At 41.4% G+C, this 16,932-nt stretch overlaps 1 long non-coding RNA gene across 3 annotated transcripts in view; it reads right to left on the bottom strand.

Moving 5' to 3' along the window:
• Window positions 1–16,932, bottom strand: part of LOC133771221 (uncharacterized) — a 120,499-nt gene that overhangs the window by 96,228 nt on the left and 7,339 nt on the right. For all 3 annotated transcript variants that reach the window (XR_009867551.1, XR_009867549.1, XR_009867550.1), the window contains exon 3: window positions 3,388–3,418. This is a non-coding gene — a long non-coding RNA (uncharacterized LOC133771221). The remainder of the gene's footprint in view (window positions 1–3,387; window positions 3,419–16,932) is intronic.

Genomic DNA, 16,932 nt, shown 5'->3' with positions numbered 1-16,932 from the left:
TGCTGATTTGAGTCCTGGCTGCTCCACTTCGATCCAGCTCTCTGCTGTGGCCTGGGGAAGCAGTGGAAGATGGTCCAGACACTTGGGCCCCTGCACTCATGTGGGATACCTGGAAGAAGCTCCTGGCTCCTGGCTCAGATTTGCCCAGCTCTGGCCATTGTGGCCATTTGGGGAGTGAACCAGCAGATAGAAGACTCTCTCTCTCTCTCTCTCTCTCTGCCCCTGCCTCTGCCTCTCTGTAACTCTGCCTTTCAAATATTAAAAAAAAAAAGTCTGTGTGAAAGATTGTGGTGAGTCCACTCTACCAAAATTAAAAGAACCTGATAGAGGGGCAGGCATCATGGTGTAGCAGGATGCATTTTTACACGCTGTGGGTAGGTTAAGCTGCCCTTTGCAATGCCAGCATCCCATAGGGATACCAGTTGGAGGCATGGCTGCTCCACTTCCAATCAAGCTCCCCACTAACATGTCTGGGAAGGCATAGAGGATGGAAGTACTTGGGCTTCTGCCACCCACATGGGAAATTCAGATGAAGTTCCTGGATCCTGGCTTCAGCCTGGCCCAGCTGTGGACATTGCAGCGAACTGGGAAGAGAACCAGTGAATGGAAGATCTCTCTCTCTCTCTCTCTTTCTCTCTCTTTCTCTCTCTCTGTCTCTCCTCTCTCTCTATCTCTCCCTCCCTCCCTCCCTTCCTTCCTCCCTCTGTGTGTGTGAGTGTATCCATCTCTCTGTAACTCTTTAAAATAAATAAATAAATCTTTAAAAAAGTCAAGCATATAAGAAACAAAAAATGATTAACTTTGATTACCAAGTCAACTGAATGAGAGAGTAGAGAAAAAAGAAAGGTAAAGATTAAGGGTATCTATATAAACCAAGTGAATTGATTTAGTTTGGGGTCTTATAAATCAAACCTGAAGGCAATCTAAATAGAGATTTTTTTAATGGAGGAAAATGTCTTTTATACTTTCAAATTCTTTTTTTTAGAGGTTTATTTATTTATTTGAAAGTTAGAGTTACACAGAGAGGGGAGAAGTAGAGAGAGAGGTCTTCCATCAGATAGTTCACTCCCTAATTGGCCACAACGGCCAGAGCTGTGCTGATCCGAAGCCAGGAGCCAGGAGCTTCTTCAGGATCTCTCACACGGATGCAGGGTCCCAAGGACTTGGGTCATCTTCTATTGCTTTCCCAGGCCATAGCAGAAAACTGGATTGGAAGTGGAGCAGCTGGGACTAGAACCAGTGTCCTTATGGGATGCCAACACTTCAGGCCAGGGAGTTAACCTGCTGCACCACAGTGCTGGCCCCACTTTCAAATTCTTAAAGATATCTTGCTTTCTGGTGTTTAAAAATGCCAAGTTTAAAATGATAAGGTGGTGTGAATATCAGAATACAGACTTTCTTATACCATCCTTTTTTCTAATCTAGAACACTAATCCAAGCATTCCAAAAACTTTTACTAACAGAATAGCTTTCACTCCATTTCAAATGAATTTATATACATATGTATATTTATATATATGATTTTAACTTTATGATTTTAAAGTATATATAAATGATTTTAAAATCAGAGTAATATATTGACAAGCTATAAATTTTAGTTTCTTTATTTAAACTTCAATAGAATTTTTAAAACACACAACAGCAAAGATTTAGGCAGTTTGAAGTTTCCATCTTCCTCAAACCCTTTTGAAAACAAAGTTGGAGCTTAACTCCAAATACAAAAATATTCATTTATCAACAGATTCACATTATATTCAAGTGTTACGTTATATATAACTTTAACTAAATTTTAAAAGTTGGGAAATAGGCAGTGATGCCAGAAAGCAACATCTGTGGCACTACTTTTCCAATGTACTTCATCCAGGCAAATTTCCTCTGGAGCTATTTCCAATAATTTTCAACATAAGTTAATTTTAAAAGAAATAAAAATTAAGAAATAATATTTATATATTTATAATTTTAAAAGATTTATTTATCTATTGAAAGGTAGAATGACACATAGAGGGGTACAGAGAGAGACAGACAGAGATAGAGAGACACAGAGAGATCTTTCACCTACTGGTTTACTGCCCAAATGGCCACAATAGCTAAGAACTCCAGTTTGACTGGCAGGAACTCATGTACTTGGGCCATCATCCACCCCTTCCCAGGAACATTAGCAGGGAATTGGATCAAAAGCAGAGTAGCCAGGACCAGAACTTGCACTCTGATATGGGATGTGGCTGTCCCAAGCAATGGCTTAATCCACTGTGCCACAAGACCCACTGCTATTTATAACTTAACTTCTTCCAGAAAGAATTAAAGATCACTTACAAAACTACATAATTGAACAAGATTTCTTAAAAGCAAGGGAAAGATGAAAAAGAAAGTGAATGTGGGAAAAGGATAACAGGGTTTAAGGGAAGATTCACATTCATACTTCTAAGTCCTATCTATTAAATTTGGCATAGGCTTTCTAGCAGCCATTGCAAAGAAGGAAACAATCAGTTGTCTGATTCATAAGTTCACAAAAGCAGAAACTTCTGCTGAGAGGGGTACAGCACTCTAGGTTCTTGAAGTCCCAGGGCTGAGGAGCTCAGTCATCAGCTCACCTGAAACACTTCCTGGTGGTAAGCTGTTTGAAAGTTGAATTAGGCGCTTTGTCAGGAGGACCTGAAATTTATCTCAGATCATGTCAGTCCTCTACTCTAAAACTTCAGTGGATCTCCATTGCCTATAAATTAACTATAAACGTCTTGATTTGATATTTGAAGCCATCTTCAAAGTCAAATCAAGGCGAGCTCCCAGAAGGCAGGCAGTATTTCTTATTCAACGTTGTGTAACAGGACCAGTGACAGAGTTGGTGTCAACAGTCAAAGACAACTCTGTCTTAAAGAGCACATCTCAATCATCCAAGAAAGTCAGTGGAAACCTCTCAAGTCATTATCTTCCTCTCTATACAGCTTTCCCCTACCCACTCTATCTGTTGGATGCCAATTTCTTCAAAGACATTAATGACAATATCACCATCATCTATAACAGCTAAGATAATCTCTCTTTGCATTTGTATAGTGATACAAAGTACAGACACAAATCTCATTCTCTTTCACAATTGGTCCTAGGTTGGAGTCAGGATAGGAATCATGGTTCCTGTTTGTCAATATAGAAACTAGATTTTGTACAATGTTACATCCTTAGTAAGTGGAAGAAACCATTTCCTACTGATTTCCATAATGAGATAAGCTTTCTCTCCTTCAAACCATGTAGCATTCTTGTACATCTCTTATGATAATAATAACCTCATATATTTTACATAGTGCTTTGTGGTTTACAAAACACTTTCTCATGTTAAATTCCTTTTTTCATTCTCAAAACAACATTTGGAACAAAAAAAAATCCTCTCCTTACCTTGAGGATCCTGCTGCTGTCTCCACATTTTCTAAAAATATAAAATGTAGGAATTATTCAGTAGATCACACCAGCTATCAACAACCAATGCATTCTTTTTATTACCTTCCAAGAACAAGAGACACTAACATTTCTAAGGTCTCTACTTTCTAAAAAAGCTGGGATACTTTTTAAAATAACTAATACTGCTTCTTTGCCCTTATATTGTCAAATTTGTCTCCTTATATTGTCAAATTTGACACACACACACACACACACACACCCTGAACAGCCAAAATCTGGAAATAAAATATGTATGTTCATTCTCTGTGGGCAGTTTGACTAATGAGGAAGCAGAAAAAGGGTGGTGATGCTGATAAGGAACTGACATCCTCTCTGAAACTCTGCTGTAGTGACTGATGTAAGGACCTGTCTGGCTGGAGTCCATCAGGTGGAGCAACAATATTTTGACAAGAGCTGCCATTTAGGGGAATTTCTAATGAAGACATCATCAGGTAAGAAAAGACTGTAGCAGAGACAGTTTGTTGAGGAGGCCCCTCATTCCTCATCTTGTCTTAGAGTGACAGCTAAGAAAGCCAGAAGAAAGCCGAATCAAGAAACAGAATCAAGGCAGAGGCTCCCACAAGAAATCCCCCAGGTCTGAGGGCGAGCCAATTCCCATGCCCGCTGACATGCAGCATTATGCACCTCAGGGTGCCCTCTTCCCGTGGAATACAATGTGCATGAAGCTCTTGGAGTTGTGCGACATGGGTCCTCCTCACAGAGCCTGGAGCTATCTTCCCCTTCCATTGACTAAGAGCCACAGGGCATACCCATGCTGGAGACCCTCAAGGGAACTGGTAGCTCACAAGCTTTCATAACTCATTTGATGAGTTGGTGTCTTGGCATTTCGATTTCAGTTTTGATTTTTATGTCATCCTGTAACTTCATGTTAAAGATGTCTAGGGAGGGGTGAGCACCAAGATTCTCCAGTCATGCACAGCAGGCAGGCACCCAGCCAATTACGTGTTCCTGCCGCAGTGTAACTTATTAGGCTCCTTACAGCAAAGAGCTCTCTGGAAAAACATCGATTTCATCCAGACTGCGTTGGCTCCATTCTGGTAGCTATATTTTTCTGGGAAAACTATCATCTTTTGAGAAAACTGAACTAAAAATTATTCTAATTCATTTATGGGGGATGATGACGAGTTGCCACCTGTCCTTTGGGTCTATAATTCTCAAAACTGACTAGAGTGCCGGCGCCGCGGCTCACTAGGCTAATTCTCTGCCTGCGGCACCGGCACACCGGGTTCTAGTCCCGGTTGGGGCGCCGGATTCTGTCCCGGTTGGCCCTCTTCCTGGCCAGCTCTCTGCTGTGGCCCGGGAGTGCAGTGGAGGATGGCCCAAGTACTTGGGCCCTGCACCCCATGGGAGACCAGGAGAAGCACCTGGCTCCTGCCTTCGGATCAGCGCCGTGCACTGGCCGCGGCGGCCATTGGAGGGTGAACCAACGGCAAAGGAAGACCTTTCTCTCTGTCTCTCTCTCTCACTGTCCATTCTGCCTGTCAAAAAAATAAAAAAATAAAAATAAAAAATAAAACTGACTAGGGTAGAGGCCTCCCCAAGGTCAGAAAGAGAAAAAGAAACTTATCCTGGAAATGGAATGTGATCATTATCTGCTTGCCTATGAAGGCTTCAACTGTAGTTATTATTGACTTATATGTAACCATTTTGGCTTCTGCTTGCTAAACAGAGCAAGGTGCTAATCCTTGCCAGACAGTGTACACCTTATTACGTGTGTGAAAGAAACATCATCAGTAACTATGTACACATGCCCAGTATTATATCAGTTCCTATAGTGCCATGTAACATTAGAATATCCAATGAAATGTTTACATGTAGCCATATAAGGGAGACAAAGAAGCTAAAACCATATATAAGGAAATATCCCTCTTTGTTACAGGCTCAGGCTTTTGTATAAAAATCCAACTGGGCCTTGTGCTGGCATGATAGTGATAATAATATATAATAATACAGCTTCCTGGCCTTGGTGTTTTGTCTCTGTTCACGAATCCTGATACATGACCACACCTTAGAATATTCTAGAGAACTTTAAAAAGTATATTGATGCCCAATTTTCACTTCAGACCAAAAAATTCAGGACCTCTGAAGGTGCAACCCAGGCATTTTAAATTGTCTCCAGATGACTTTGCTGTGTTGTCAGGGTTGCGCACCTGTGCCTGAGGTACTATTGTTACTCTTCCTTTGCTCTCAGCCTTAGTGACACACTGAGCTTCAGAAGATTTGCACAGCTGGAGGGACTCAGTTGTGAAACTGGAGAAGACACTCATGAGATCATGAAGATAAGAGATAAGCATGCTGTTTAAAGCAGATATTTATCAAGTGCCACATTCCAGGCCATGCACTAGGTGCTGGGAACACAAATAAATAAGACAAAATCTCTTACCTCAAAAAGTTTCTGCACTAGAAACACAGATGTGCGACTGACTCACGCTGAGCAACCTTAAACCTAAATTCCCAAATCCAAAATTTTCTGAGCACCATACCAAAACAAATTATTTGCAATATTATATAAAATCAGGGCAAGTTTTTAGCCTTGGGGTTAAGATGCTTGCATCCCACATCAGAGTACCTGAGGTTGGGTTCCTGAATCTGGCTTCTTATCAATGCAGACCCTGGGAAGCAGCAGTGATAGTTCAAATAACTTATTTCCTCCCTGCCATGGGAGAGACCAGGATTGGGTTCCCAGCTCTCAGCTTCAGCCCAGCCCAGCCCAGTCTCAATAGTTGTGGGCGTTTGAGTAGTGAATCAGGATAGATGTTCTCTCTATATACCTCTTTCTGTCTCTGTTTTGCTCTCTCTCTCTCTCTCTCTCTCTTCTTGCCACTCAAATAAACCAATACAATTTAAAATAAAATAGTGTGTAAAATTACCTTCTCCCTATATGTGTAAAGTATACATGAAACACAATGGATTTCATGCTTAGACTTGGATCCCAGCATACTATGTATATACAGATATTCAAAATCCAAAAATATTCAAAATCTAAAACACTTCTAGTCCCCAGTGTTTCAGATAAGGGATATTCAAGCTGTAAAACAGAGCAAAGTTAAATCATAGTACTGTAAGAAGAAAGGCTGGGGGAGTAAGGGAAGATTTAGGGGGAAAAAGAGGTTTGAAGTAGGTCTGTGGAGAAAAGTAAAATTCTGTTGAAAAGAAAGGAGGCAGAAAGCATTCCAAAGAGAGGTTGCACAGAGACAACCAAGTGGATGAGATATTGAGAAATTATAGAAAACTGGTTCAGAAAATCTTGGCTCATCAACCTGCCAATTTAAGTGAGAATTTGGTGGAGGGCCTTAGAAGCCCCTGAGAGGAGTCAGTAGGTGTTGTGTGAGTCTAAGAGCCCATACAACTTGTATAATGTGTGTCTTAGATGAAGTGAGCCACAAAGAGGTTTTAAAGCTCAACAATCCTATGATCAGATCTGAAGCAAATAAAGACAAAATCAATATGAATTTGATAAACAAATTTGAGGCAGTTGCTTATCTCACCCTCTGGCAACCCTCTCTCTGCTGTCTTTAGCACTTCTACATACTACACTATCATGCAGAAAGCTGCACAGACAAGCCATGTAAATCACTCATCCTAGGTCAAGAGGAGAGTAAGAGTCTATGTGTCCCTCTTGCTGCACCCCTGACCCGGGACTGTGGAGAACCTGAACACGACTCTGCTGCATTTTGTGTGCTTTGTATATATGTTCTCTCCATTCAGGATGCTCTTTCCTCCCTTCTTGCATAACTTCTATGTACTGACCAAATTCATAAGTTACCAGTACTGTGCTTCTTTCTGTAGCACCATTGCAGGGACAGTTTATATATCACTTATTAATTATTAACATATCTATCTGTCATAGAAAGCAAACAAGATCTTTTTAAACTTTCAATCACTAGGACTCAGCACACTGGCTAGCATGGCAGCAATGTAGACTGGCTAATTGAAGGATTAAGAAAGGAATTACTGGAGCCAGTACTGTGGCACAGCAGGCTAAGCTGCCACCTGCAATGCCAGAATCTCATATGAGCATCAGTTTCAGTCCTAGCTGCTCTGCTTCTGACTCAGCTTCCTGCTAATGCACCTGAGGAAGCAGCAGATGTTGGCCCAAATGCTTAGGCCCTTGACACCCATGTGTGAGACCCAGGTAGAATCCCATGCTCCTGGATTCCACCTGGCCCAGCCCTGCCTTTTTGGGCCATTTGGGGAGTGAACCAGCAAGTGGAAGATCTCTCTCTCTCTCTCTCTCTTATGTAACTCTGCCTTTAAAATAAATAAATAATTCTTAAAGAAAAAGATAAGACATATTATATGTTGTAAAGAGTGAAGTTTATCAATAATGTCCTTTAATGTTCAGGTACAGGGATTGGGAGATTTTTTTCCATATTTAAAATAATTTTCACAGGTTTCAAACATTTATTTTCTGAAGTATTTGCTTATGTAAGCAAAGGAATGCTTACTGAACTTATCAATTTATTTCCATGAGATAAGCATTGTTTCTTTCTTTAGTAGTAATTTGCTAGAAAATATTAAAGTTAACATGCCTTTGGCTAGAGAAAATAAGAATATTACTTAAAAAGCTCTTGTAAACTATAGTAACCTATAGAAGGGGGAAAAAAGTCCCCTGAGGGGTATGACAATGGGATTTGGGGCATGCTAGGCTGCAAGAAGCGGGAGGGTGGAGCTCGTTGTGAATTTTGTTGATTTCCAATTCCTTAAAAGTATTTCCACTAGTTGGGGGATTAAAAGGTTTACTGGTGAGAGTGTCAGTTGTCAAAGGACTGAGGATAGATTCTATAATCCTGTAAAAGAGAGCTCCAGCAGCTTCTCCAACAGGAATCTAGAAATATTTGGTATCTCAGAAATAATTTTGCCCTATTGTCATTCTCTCTTGGTTCTTCTATAACAATCCTGCTGCTCCTAGAAGAAACAGCAGGCTTTACGAACTTAATTTTTGCACTGTTGCTCTAATACCCTATTTGTAAGGTGCTTTGTCTATTTCTTCTCGCAGTCACTGCCCTCCATGTTTTGACATACACATTAAGGTGCATATGTTTTAAGGGTTGCTGTGCTATCTTGGAGAAATGAGGTATTTTTCATTAGCCAATATTCTCCCCTTTACCCCTTTTTCTTTGTTCTAACGTCTGCTTTGTCTCAGAATGATATAGACTCTCTAGCTATTTTGATTAGTGTTAGCATGTATTATGCATAAATTCTGTCTCCTTTCCTCCCCAAATTTGCATGTTTACAATCTAATCCCCAGTATCATAGAATGTAACTGTATTTGGAGAAAGGGCTCTTTTTTTTGTTTTATAAGATTTATTTATTGGGGGCTGGCAGTGTGGTATAGCAGGTAAAGCCACTGCCTGTGATGCTGGCATTCCATATGGGTACTGGACCGAGACTCAGCTGCTCCACTTCCAATCTCCCTCTAGTGCACCTGGGAAAGTAGAAGACGGCCCAAGTCCTGACTTCTGGTTTTAGCCTGGCCCAGCTCCAGCTGTTGTAGTCATTTGGGCACTGAACCAGTGGATGAAAGTTCTCTCTGTGTGTGTGTGTGTCCCTCTCTCTCTGTAACTCTACCTTTCAAATAAATAAACACAAATATTCTTAAAATATTTATTTATTTCTTTATTTCGGATGTATATGGGAAGATGAACACAATCCAGACATATACAGAGAAAGGGTATGCGGGTGATGAATATCCCAGATGGGGAATCCAAGATGGCGGAATAGGAAGGGAGCACATTGATATTCTTCGGCAAGACACAGGTTAATAAAAGTGGAGATACTGCAGGGTCAAGGAAGAGTAGGGGAAGAAACAGCAGAGGAAACTCTTCCGGAACTAGTGATTCACAGTGGACCTGCGTGGAGAGCGTGGGAGCCCAAGTTCGGGACACCAGCAGCAGACTCAACGCACCAGCGCTGGAACGTGAGGTGAGCCGAACCTCCATAGCCCGAGACACCAGCGGGCAAGCGGAAAGAGGAGGCTAGAGGGAACGAGGCTTGAAACTCCGTGGGGAAAAGTTCACCAGGCTAACTAGAAGAGAGAGAGGGAAAAAAAAAAGTGACCGAAACGGACACGAGTTTCTCTCTCTCCGCTCACCCCTCAAGGGCGAGCAAGACAAAGAGCAGGCGCCATTTTGGACATACGTCATAAGCAGGGCGACCTCAGGTCTGCACCAGCCCTGAGCCTAGCAGAAAAACCTGACTCTGGGGGGAGGGGTGAAATAACAGGAGATTAGGATCTAACTTGGCAATCCAGTGGGAGACTGCAGGAGAATTGGAGCCCACACCGAGGGCAGCAGAGATTCCCTGTGTGGTCCTTGGGAAAGAGCTTCCAATCTCTGGCTCCTGTGGGTATATCATTTGCCTGCTAACTACCTCCAATTACATTCAGCTGTGAGGAATTACTTCCCTTTTGAATCAACAAAAGAAAGAGACATTTACCACACCTAACCTGGGAGTGTCATCTTGACACACCCTCAACCCTGAGGAACCAAACACAGCTCTCAGTCCACACCCATCTCAAGCCTCTAAGGCTCCACCAAAAGCAGACAGTCCACTTAATCTAGAGTCATAGTATAACAAGAAAAAAAAAAAACACCACAGTGAAGAAACCAAATATCTCCAACATGCCATACAACAAACGCAAAAACCGAGGTAACAAGAACAAGGAAGACACTATGACGCCCCCAAATGAAAAAGACACCCCAACTCAAGATTATGAAGATGATGAGATAGAAGAAATGCAAGAAGCGGATCTCAAAAAATTGATAAGAACATTAAGAAGTTCTCAAAAACAAATTCTTGAACTACAGAAATCCTTAAAGGACAAGATAGAAAATCTCTCTCGTGAAAGTGAAATATTAAGGAGGAATCAAAATGAAATGAAACAACTAGTGGAACAAGAAATGGTGATTGTGACGAGAAATCATAATGAAATGAAGAATTCAATAGATCAAATGACAAACACATTAGAGAGCCTTAAAAACAGAATGGGCGAAGCAGAAGAGAGAATATCAGACTTAAAAGACAGAGAACAGGAAAGGAAACAGGCAAACCAAAGAAAAGAAGAAGAAATTAGAAATCTAAAAAATATTGTCGGGAATCTACAGGATACTATTAAAAAACCCAACATTCGGGTTCTAGGAGTTCCTGAAGGCATGGAGAGGGAGAAAGGATTAGAAGGCATTTTCAGTGAGATACTAGCAGAAAATTTCCCAGGTTTGGAGGACAGAGGCATCTTAGTACAGGAAGCTTATAGAACCCCTAATAAACATGACCAAAAGAGATCCTCACCACTACACGTCATAATCAAACTCACCACAGTGAAACATAAAGAAAAGATTCTAAAAGGTGCAAGAGAGAATCGTCAGATTACTCTCAGAGGATCTCCAATTAGACTCACAGCAGACTTCTCATCAGAAACCCTACAAGCTAGGAGGGAATGGCGAGACATAGCCCAGGTACTAAGAGAGAAAAACTGCCAGCCCAGAATATTATATCCTGCAAAGCTCTCATTTGTGAATGAAGGTGAAATTAAGACTTTTCATAGCAAACAGAAACTGAAAGAATTTGTTGCCACTCATCCTGCCCTGCAAAAGATGCTGAAAGATGTGTTACACACAGAAACACAGAAACATGGTCACCAATATGAAAGAAGGTAAAGGAAGGAAACCTCACAGCAAAAGATCACAGGAAGCTCAATTTCTCTTTGACATAGAATTAAACTCTGATGCTCTGTTAGAGCAATGTGTTAAAGTAATCTATTATGTTCTCTTGATGTCTGTTAAATTCTAATTGTTCAAAAACAGCTGAATTTTTATTAAGAGCTATGGGTTATTTAACTATGTGCTTATTTTCAAAGACTTGAATAATCACCTTGTAACAATGATCAAATTTGGTCTATGTTATGTCATGATTTTAAGGAATCTTAGTTCAACCAGATATTTTGGATTTTGATATTGGTCTATTATGCTATGTTATATGGGCGTACATATTGTATGTCCACATGGGGAAATTTTATTAAGAGTTTTATTTTAAATGGCTTTTAGATAAGATTGTCCATAAATTTAAGCTGCTAAAATCAATCAAAGATACATTTTAATTTGTGGGACCTGAATCTGTGTATCATATGTTTTAAACTTGTTGGTAGAAAGAAACTAAAAACATTTTATATGGTTGTGCTTAAGTTTACTGGTTAAACAAACTACACCATCTTAGATATTTAAGAGGTGTTTTCAAATACATGATTCTTAAAATTTATAGAAGGCATTGGACCTTCTGGTAAATGTTTTCTTAAGTTCTTATCTAAGGGTTGAAACGGTTTGCTAAGTATTCATGTAATATTGCTATTGTCAGCAAGTGATCTAGGACTTGCTCCCTCATTTCTCTATTCTAAGCCCAACTTGTTCTTTCATTTCTCTATTCTCTTCAAGGTAGGGAACTAATTCTATTATGAAGGAATCTGTAGGATGCACAATTTAATCTTTAGACCTTATAAGAGATGGCTAACATTTTTCTGTAATAGCATAGCCAAAATAAGAGCTTAAATAATAATCTCATAGCTAGATTCACATCACCATCAGCGAAGTATACAGTAAGTAGAAAAAAAAAAAACCTCCCTTTCAGACCAAAGGGAAAGAAAGTTTTAAAGTGAGAATATAATTTTCCTCATGGGCATTGTCTACCTTAGAAAAACTACTACAGAACATGCCTGTGACTATAGACTTGTAGTTCAGGCCACCGAAGATTAGAGATGGGACACGGGCACTCCCTTGACTTGCATCCTCTGGTCTGCTTTAACACAAACCAGGAGGAAAAGAAAGCTAGGCATCAGAAGCAATGGGTGGCAGGCCTATTAATGGCTGATCTGTACAGTGATCTGCCCTCAAGGAGACCCAACAGGCCAGTCCACTGCAGTGGCTTTCAATGTGGTAAGTCTGGGCTTCAGCAGAAGTCAGCTTGTGAAGAGCCCTGGCAGCTCTGCCAAGAGTTGGATCACTGGAAATGGACCTGCCCTAGAGTCGAAGGATGCCCAGGTCAGAGCCACAGATCTTGTTGGCTCCAAGCTGAAAAGCCCTTCACTCAGCCCAACTTCCAAAGTGACCACTGCAGCTGAGGGTATGGTCAAGTAGGGTCAGCAACATTGCAGGCAGAACTGTAAATTTCTTGTTAGAGATGCCACCTGCCTTTACCTGGCCAGCTCTCCTCCCAGGCCAGCCAAGTAATGAAAGTCAACAGAGTGCCTTGCCCTAGGAGGTTCACACCTCCCTTAGGATATACCCAATGTGAAGAGATAGATAGGTCTGGGCCTCTTAACTTACAAGGCCTAAAGCCCACCAGATTATTATCAAGCCCCTTCTATCAGGTTCTATTTGCCTCTCAATCAGAAAACTTAATTGTAGCTTAGCACCTTTCTTAGCTCCTCTAATAATGACTCTGTCCTTTGTTCTAGACCCTGTCTAGTGCACTTGGGCCTCATTCCTTTGTAATCATAACCTCTACTCTACCACCAATGGCTCTACTCCCAACCTGTGTGTACTGATGGTCCTCTTCCCCACTTAATGCTGTATAATTGTTCAGACCTGGTAAATGCCACTCTTAGGATCATTGGTTACTATCCTCACCCTGTCTTTTATGACCTTGTCTAAATATGATCAGAGTCGGGGAACTTGGAAGGCTTCCATAGCCTTGGCAACTCATGACGACAGCCTAGGGTGGTTACTGGTACCATAAACTAGAGTGTCAATTTGTTGGGTCAACAACAGGAGCCACTGTGCGCTTGCTCCTGATGTGGGATCTCTGTCCTTAATGTGCTGTACATTGTGATTTAATGCTATAACTAGTACTCAAACAGTATGTTTCACTTTGTGTTTCTATGTGGGTACAAACTGTTGAAATCTTTACTTAATGTATACTAAATTGATCTTCTGTATATAAAGAGAATTGAAAATGAATCTTAATGTGAATGGAAGGGGAGAGGGAGCGGGAGAGTGGAGGGTTGCGGGTGGGAGGGAAATTATGGGAAGGGGAAGCCATTGTAATCCATAAGCTGTATACTGGAAATTTATATTCATTAAATAAAAGTTAAAAAAAAAAATATCCCAGACGGAAGGCACAGGATAGGACTAGGGAAGGGACTGGGCTAAAGAATATTGAGAATTTACTGTGGTTAGAACAACGTATGTGTGAAAGAAAGTAATGGGAGACAAAGTTAGAAGCAGTAGCAGGTCCATGTGGAATTTCTATTCACTAGCATACCTGTATATCTGTCATATACTAATTGATATTCATGATAATAACCAAGGTACTACAAAGTCCAAGATACCTTATAAATTGCTAAAGATTAAAGAATATTTAACATAATTTTAAGTATGTTCACTATATTTTAATTGCAAATGTAATGTAAAGTTGTATCTTTGAGGGTGAGTTGGGATGATGAAGAGTACAAGTGAAAAATTACAGTAAAAATTACCCTTAAAATTTTTTTTAAAAGATTTATTTAGGCCGGCGCAGTGGCTCAACAGGCTAACCCTCCGCCTTGCGGCGCCGGCACACCGGGTTCTAGTCCTGGTCGGGGCACCGGATTCTGTCCTGGTTGCCCCTCTTCCAGGCCAGCTCTCTGCTGTGGCCAGGGAGTGCAGTGGAGGATGGCCCAAGTGCTTGGGCCCTGCACCCCATGGGAGACCAGGAGAAGTACCTGGCTCCTGCCATCGGATCAGCACGGTGCGCCGGCCGCAGTGCGCCAGCCATTGGAGGGTGAACCAACGGCAAAGGAAGACCTTTCTCTCTCACTGTCCACTCTGCCTGTCAAAAATAATTAAAAAAAAGATTTATTTATTTGAAAGTCAAGTTACACAGTGAGAGAAGGAGAGGCAGAGAGAGAGAGAGAGGAAGAGAGAGAGAGAAGAGAGAGAGAGAAAGGTAGGTCTTCCATCCGCTGGTTCACTCCCCAGTTAGCCGCAGTGGCCAGAGATGTACCGATCTGAAGCCAGGAGCCAGGAGCTTCTTCTGGGACTCCCACGTGGGTACAGGGGCCCAAGGACTTGGGCCATCTTCTACTGATTTCCTAGGCCATAGCAGAGAGCTGGATTGGAAGTGGAGCAGCCAGGACTAGAACTGGAGCCTATATGGGATGCCAGCACCATAGAAGGCAGCTTTACACACTACGCCACAGCGCGGCCCCTTGAAAAATTTTTAAACTGGTCATAAGATCCATTAAGCATGACTTTATAGATACTATATATTTTTTAAAGATTTATTTATTTATTTGAAAGGCAGAGTTACAGAGAGGCAAAGGCAGAGAGAGAGAGAGAGAGAGACAGAGAGAGACAGAGAGAGAGAAAGTCTTCCACGGGCTGGTTCACTCCCCAAATGGCTGAAACGACCGGAGCTGGGCTGATCTGAAGCCAGGAGCCAGAAGCTTCTTCCAGGTCTCCCACATGGGTTCAGGGGCTTGAACACTTGGGCCATCTTTTACAGCTTTCCCAGGCCATAGCAGAGAGCTGGATCAGAAGTGGAGCAGCTGGGACATGAACTATTGCCCATATGGGATGCTGGTACCATAGGCAAAGGCTTAGCCTATTATGCCACAGCTCCGGCCCTTCTACTCCTTGTTTATTTGTAAGCCAGAGTTACAGAGAGAGAGAGAGAGAGAGAGAGAGAGAGAGAGAGAGAGAGAGAGAGAGAGAGATCTCTTCCATCTGCTAGTTCATTCCCCAAATGGCCCCAACAACCAAAGCTGGACCAGCCCAAAGCTAGGATCCCAGAGCTTCTTCTGGGTCTCCCATGTGAATGCAGGAGTCCAATTACCTGGCCACTACTTTTCCAGGTGCATTAGCAGGGAGCTGGATCAGAAGTGGAGCAGCAGGAACTCATATGGGATGCCCATATGGGATGCCAGCATTGCAAGCGGAGGCTTAACCTGCTACAACACAACAAAGGCCCTGCAATAATTCCTATATATACTAAATTTTGAGAATAACTAAACTAGGTAATCTAAAGAACAAAATGGGTTGTGATAGAGGGGAAAAAGTCTCTAGGAGATCTCTTGCAATTTAAACTAGTCTACATAGGAAATGATGATCAGATTCCTACATGGTGAATAGGAGATACATGAACAATCCTGGTGTTGCTGTTTGCCTGCAGGGTTTACTCCTTTTGGTTTGATGTGAGATCTCTGTCACCTTAATACACAGATTATTTGATGAGGTGTGTGTGCATGCCTGTGGTGCCAGGAGACAGTAAAGCAGATAGTGGAGTAGTTTAAGTACTAAAGTCAGTGAGCACATTACCTACATGTTTTTTTTTTTAAACTTTTATTTGATGAATATAAATTTCCAAAGTACAGCTTATGGATTACAATGGCTTCCCCCTCCCCCCGCCATAACTTCCCTCCCACCTGCAACCCTCCCCTTTCCTGCTCCCTCTCCCCTTCCATTCACATCAAGCTTCATTTTCAATTCTCTTTATATACAGAAGATGTTTAGTATATATTAAGTAAAGATTTCAACAGTTTGCCCCCACATAGCAACACAAAGTGAAAAATACTGATGGAGTACTAGTTATAGCATTACATCACAATGTACAGCACATTAAGGACAGAGATCCTACATGATATTTTTTTAAGAATTGATTAATTTTCTATGAAATTTCCAATTTAACACCAGGTTTTTTTTTTTTTCATTTTCAATTATCCTTATATACAGAAGGTCGATTCAGTATATACTAAGTAAAGATTTCATCAGTTTGCGCCCACACAGAAACACAAAGTGTAAAAATACTGTTTCAGTACTAGTTATAGCATTACTTCACATTGGACAACACATTAAGGACAGATCCCACATGAGACGAAAGTACACAGTGACTCCTGTTGTTGATTTAACAATTTGACACTCTTGTTTATGGCATCAGTAATCTCCCTAGGCTCTAGTCATGAGTTGCCAAGGCTATGGAAGCCTTTAGGATTCGCTGACTTCGATCTTATTCTGACAGGGTCATAGTCAAAGTGGAAGTTCTCTCCTCCCTTCAGAGAAAGGTACCTCTTTCTTTGATGGCCCCGTTCTTTCCACTGGGATCTCACTCACAGAGATCTTTCATTTAGGTCTTCTTCTTTTTTTTTTTTTTTCCCAGAGTGTCTTGGCTTTCCATGCCTACAATACTCTCATGGGCTCTTGAGCCAGATCCGAATGCCTTAAGGGCTGATTCTGAGGCCAGAGTGTTATTTAGGACATCTGCCATTCTATGAGTCTGCTGTGTCTCCCACTTCCCATGTTGGATCATTCTCTCCCTTTTTGGTTCTATCAGTTAGTATTAGCAGATACTAGTCTTGATTGTGTGATCCCTTTGACTCTTAGACCTATCAGTGTGATCAATTGTGAACTGAAGATGATCACTTGGACTAGTGAGATGGCATTGGTACATGCCACCTTGATGGGATTGTATTGGAATCCCCTGGCATGTTTCTAACTCCACTATTTGGGGCAAGTC

Source organism: Lepus europaeus, chromosome 12 (genome assembly GCF_033115175.1).
Source record: "Lepus europaeus isolate LE1 chromosome 12, mLepTim1.pri, whole genome shotgun sequence".
Taxonomy (NCBI): Eukaryota; Metazoa; Chordata; class Mammalia; order Lagomorpha; family Leporidae; genus Lepus; species Lepus europaeus.
This window is presented reverse-complemented; position numbering and strand designations above follow the sequence as displayed.